Genomic DNA, 6,000 nt, shown 5'->3' with positions numbered 1-6,000 from the left:
GTGGTGAACAATACAAACCACACCTAACACTGACCTCTGTCTTACACATGCATGCGGGTGTGTGCCCCCCCACACACGTAAAGAGAGAAAAAGAAATATTGCTGGATATATATACATGTATATATATTCATAACTGTGCATACTTGACATGTAGTATATATCTATTGCTCAATGTTGCTCTTGTTGATAGGTTTTAATTTGTGTATGTTTACCTTTCCTTTTCCTGGAACATACTTGACATTTGCTATCATTGTATATAGTTTTTGCATCAGGCCTAAAACCTTCTTCTTTAGACTAAAAGGGGAATTGTAGCATTCTTACAGTGACCCTATAACAGTAGCCACACCCCTCTTGGGCGTGGCCTTAGGCAGACCAAAGCAGGAAGAGGGAAGCTAGAGGCATGACTTTCTGGTGGGTCAGCCAATCCAGTAGGAAGGGCAGAGAAACACTCTGGCAGTTCTTTGTATTTTTCTGTGTAAGTGTTCCTCAATAAATACCCAGTCTAGTGAAATCTTTACACCCACACCATCAATTATGGGTGATATTCAGTTAATCCAAACAGAATCACCTTACTATTATTGTATCCAACCACTTCTTGTATATATTTGCTTTTCATTCACTTTCAAAAAGGTATATGATATTGAGGTAGGAGACACTTGTGCTAAGTACATCACCTAGCTGTTGTTTTCAGTTCTTGTGACAAATGGATTGATCTCTTTCCCAGATAGTGAGAGGATTACGTTGGCATGTCTTGAATTTTCTTCTTTTTGAGGCAGAGATACTACAAATCACTGGAAACAGCAGCACTTGCTTCCAGTGATTTAGAGTGAGAGTGAAATGTGTTGAATTGAGTTGCAGAGCAGTCTTGAGACACGGTCATGAGTCTTCCCAGGGAAGCTGGCTGTCACAAAGGGTAGGTTTTTCTCCCCGCTATTTATTTCCCCCTCTACTTTGTAAGTCAAATTGCATGGATTTATTCCCAAATCAAATACTTGATTTGGGGGAAGGAAATAAAGCAGAAAAAATACTTGATTTGGGGGAAAAAGTGATGAAGCTAATCAAACACATCACACACACACATGCATGCACACACACACACACACACACACACACACACACACACACACAATGTAGATTATGATGTGTATACAAATTTCTAAGTTTAATGAAGTACTCTTTTAAACATTTCTTTATATGCCGGGCATTGGTGGCACACACCTTTAATCCCAGTACTTGGGAGGCAGAGGCAGGTGGATCTCTGTGAGTTCCAGGCCAGCCTGGTCTCCAGAGCGAGTGCCAGGATAGGCTCCAAAGCTACACAAAGAAACCCTGTCTCGAAAAACCAAAAAACCAAACAAACAAAAAATTTCTTTATGTGTATAGAATTCTGCACCTATGTATGCCTACACACCAGAAGAGGGCCACTAGATCTCATTATATATGGCTGTAAGCCACCATGTGGTTGCTGGGACTTGAACTCAGGACCTCTGGAAGAGCAATCAGTGCTCCTAACCTTTGAGCCAACTCTGCAGCCCTAATTTCTTTATTTGTATGTTATGTGCATTGATATTTTGTCTGCATGTATGTCTGTGTAAGGGTACTGAATCCCCTGGAAGTGGAGATACAGACATCTGTGAGCTGCTGGGAATTGAACCCAGGTCCTCTGGAAGAGCAGCCAGTGCTCTTAACAGCTAAGCCATCATCTCTACAGCCCCAACAAAGTACTCTCAATGTGTCTATATTTCAATCAAAATTCTTATTGTAAGGGTTGGAGAGACAATGGCTCAACAGTTAAAAGCGATGCTTGTTCTTCCAGAGGACCCAGGTTCAATTCTCAGCACCCACATGGTGGGTTACAACCATCTATAACTGCAGTTCTGAGGGATTCAATGTCTTCTTCCTGACTTTGCAGACATCAGATACATACATGATGCTCAGACATACATGCAGGCAAAACATACACACACACACACACACACACACACACACACACACACACACACAAATAAACAAAACAAATAAAAAGAACTCCCTCTGTTTTTATAAAAGAAGAAAAAAATCTTACTGTGGGTGATTTCCTGTCACCATTTGCCTTGCTAATTAAAAGGGCACCCCACGACTTTCAATGAAAATAACTGAGGAAAAGGAACTAGTGAGGGTTAAGCATAAATCCATGTTCATTGCTTGGTCTGTATTCCGGTCCAGGAGTTCTTACTAAGTGATTACAACAGCAATTCAAGCTTCTATTTTTTTTTTTTCTTGTAGAAGAATGTGAATCACTGCTGGAACAAATGTGGTAACAAGAAGAGTTCAGTCGACAGTCTGGGACAGGAAGGAGAGATGAAGCTGAGATGTCTGGGCTATGGTTTTGGATGGGTTTGGGATTTTTTTTGTTTGTTTGTTTATTGCCAGAAAACTCAAAGTTCAAAGGGTGTGGAAAAGCATATTGATTAGGTCTGGACTGGTCAAACACTAGATTTTATTTGCGTTTAGCTAATGTTTCACACATGATCTTCTCTGTGCCTAAAAAAACATTGGAGCCCTGGTTATCTAAAGCTGAGGGCCAGAAGCAAGCCATTCTTTTTCTTGTCTCCTTTTCTTCAAATCATGGCCATTTACTAGATAGGCAGATATTAAATCTCTAGGAATAAAAGGCAGTGTGAGTGGCCCAAGTGACCCCTGATCTCCAAAGTCCCATTGGCACCAACAGACCTTCATGGGTTTTCTTTCTCCCCCAACCCCCTGCTCCAATGACACATTCACAAGGAAGGGAGAGCTAATGAGCAAGATGACCACAGCCCTTGTTTCTATCCATCTTTCTTTTGTTAAGTTTACCCAGTACATTCAGCTCTGCTGATACAAATTTCTTCCCGTTATTTAGCTGTTTTTAAGAATTATGTTGCTACAGTGGGTGTGGTGGCATATGCCTTTAATCCTAGCACTCAGGATGCAGATTCTTGTGTGTTCAAAGCAAGTTTCAGGCCAGCCAGTGCTACCTAGTGAGATCTCACTTTAAAAAGCAAACAATTGAACAAACAAAATAGGCCAGGCAATGGTGGTGTACACCTTTAACCCCAGCACTTAGATGACAAAGGCAGACAAATTTCTGTGAGTTCAAGATCAGCCTGGTCTACAGAGGGAGTTCAAGAACAGCCAAGGTTACACAAAGAAACTCTTGTCTTGAAAAAAAAGAAAGAAAGAAAGAAAGAAACTAACAAAACCAAAAACAAATAAAACAAGTACAAAACAAAAATAACAAAATCAAACCCCAAACAAACAAAAATGTGTTGCTAACTTACTGAGGATATTTTATAAGCATTTTACATATGTTCTCTTATTCAATCCTCGTGATACCAGTCACACATATGAAGAATAGAGGAACAGGAAGGTTGTATAACATGCTCAGATCTTCCAGGTCTAAATCCTAAAGACAGTTATATATAACATGTTTTGGACAAATGATGGGGGATACCATTCTGTATATACGTTTCTCTTATTGGTTGATGAATAAAACACTGATTGGCCAGTAGCCAGGCAAGAAGCACAGATGGTGTTACCAGACAAGGAGAAGCTAGGGAGAGAAGGAAGAGAGGGAAGCTGTCAGAGGAGATGCCATGTAGAGTCCAGGAAGATAGAATGTGTCAGGCATTCTCTGGTAAGATAAAGCCATGTAGAAATACATAGATTGTAGTTATGGGTTAATAATTAAGAGGGAGAGCTAGCCAGCCAGTAAGAAACCCTAACCATTGGCCAACAGTTTATAAATTAGTAGAAGTCTTTCTGTGTTTATTTGGGGCTAATCTGCTATGGGACCAGGCTGGAAAGAAACTCCAGCTACAGACAAATATGATGGTGCTCTCATAAGAGTACAATGAAGTTGAAACATCTCTCCTCTTTCTTCTATCCTCTCCCACTACTCCTTCCTTCTCACCCTTAGGAATTAGGAAGGAACTCAGAGCCTTGCATATACTAGCCAAGGACTCTACCACTGAGCTACACGGGCAGCACTCAGGAGCTGACGTAGTCCCATTACAACCGTAGTCTTGGTGATGCTGGTGCAGGCAGACCTTGCCAAGTGTGTGTTAGCACACCACGTGTCATTGTGTCCTGTATATAATGCTTATAACAAGATACAACTATGTTCCTGGTTTTGTAATAACTTGAGAGAGTGTTCCGACTTACAAAAATGCATGATGGGTCTTTTTGACAGCAGCCTCTAACCCTATGTGGTTGATGACTTTGAATCCTGGGTTCTCCTGCCTCCACTTCTCAAGTTCTGGGATTACAAGTACAGAGAACCCTGTGCCAGGCTTAGGAGAATGCACTTAAGGGGACAAAGATGCTTCACAGATGCCTAGAGGGATGGGGAAACCTGACTAAAGTCCCCTGTCTGTCTAGGCATCCACTTCACATTCATCTTTCTTCTTCTCCATCCCCCACTCGCCTCCCTCTGCCAGTTTGCCTGCCTCTCTCAAGCCCCCACCCTTAACTTCCACATCACACAGAATTTGCATGCTGTGGTTCTAGCCACATCATAAACTCTCAGCTTCTACTTCAAGTCAGATTTCCAAATCTTGCTGAGTAGCATGGGACCCCACATCCACCTACTAACAACCAGGAAGACAGTTTTAAAGTACAAACATAGATGTGGGGGATTTACAGGAGACCCTTTCTCACAGACAAAACAAAAGGAACCTAAGACAAAACAAAAGGAACCTAAGACCCAACATTCAGCGAGTACTTGCAACTTCCACTCTCTATCCAGTACAGTCCACACCCCAAGCCCTGTTTGAACCTATAATTGTATTTTCTAAAGCCAGGCCATTTTCCTCTTCTGTTTACTTTACATTCTACCAGGAGGCCAACTCAAATCAAAACAAAAAAACAAAAACAAAAACAAAAAAACCAACAACAACAAAAAAACACATTCACAGCTCACTAGCTCCTGTGTTTCATAGATCACCAGAGGAAATGTTTCATGATTAAAAAAAAAAAAAAAAATTACTGTGGTCAAAAATGCTTGAGAAATCCAATTTCCCCTTTCTTCCTTTCTTCCTTTCTCTCTCTCTTGCTTTCTTTTTTCATTTTGTTTTTGAGATAGGATTTCTCTGTATAGCCATCCTGAAACTCACTCTGTAGGCTAGGCTGGCCTCAAACTCAGAGATCTGCCTGCCTCTGCCTCCAGAGAGCTGGAAACCAAGGCATGGGCCACCACTGCCCCACAAAATTTCCCTTTCACCATTGCTGTATTTACAGATATACTAAAGGCTGAAGTTATGAATTTTACTCCCTACTCCAAAAAAGCCAAATCCAGCTTGAATTTGTTTTCTTTCCTGGTATAACACTTACTAGTGTTATACTGGTAAGTTATATACGTTATATCAGGGGGAAATGTCTATGGCATTAATATAGACCCAACCTTTTTGGGGGGGTTAATGGTTAGCTGATTTGATCTCCCCCTTTGTCCTTAATACCTCCAAATACCATCCCATGTTTCCGTCTTTACACGGCTTCTGCCTTCACGCTGAATGCTTCAATTCAGCTCCAGAGGCCCAGGGAATTAATTCCCTTGCATTTTGACTTTGTGCATGACACTCTTGTGAGCTGTGGTCAGCTTTTTTTTTTTTTTTGACTAGGCCTTGCACTGATGTGAGGACATCCTCAGAATTTGCTGATAATGGAGACACTGTCCTATGCAGATTATCTGTGATGGGATCAAAATAGCCATCGCCTCCTTCTGTTCCCAGACTCTGACTCCTCTCATTCCCTTCGCTCCATGTCACTCCCTTCTTCTCCCTTAGGGAGAAAGTGCTGATGGGCTTGTGTATCAGAGCCTCCTCCAGGAGGCTAAAATGGAGGAGGAAAAGGAAGAGGATCAAATAGCAGCTGTGTGGGGTGTTACATTCAGATTTCCTCACTGCAGAAGAAGCAGTCCAGGCTAGCGGCCCTGCTGCCCTGCTACTGACCAGCAAAGAGGAAGAGTGCAGACTTGAAAGCAGC

This window comes from Cricetulus griseus, chromosome 5, assembly GCF_003668045.3.
Source record: "Cricetulus griseus strain 17A/GY chromosome 5, alternate assembly CriGri-PICRH-1.0, whole genome shotgun sequence".
Lineage (NCBI taxonomy): Eukaryota > Metazoa > Chordata > Mammalia > Rodentia > Cricetidae > Cricetulus > Cricetulus griseus.
Note: the sequence above shows the minus strand (reverse complement) of the source record.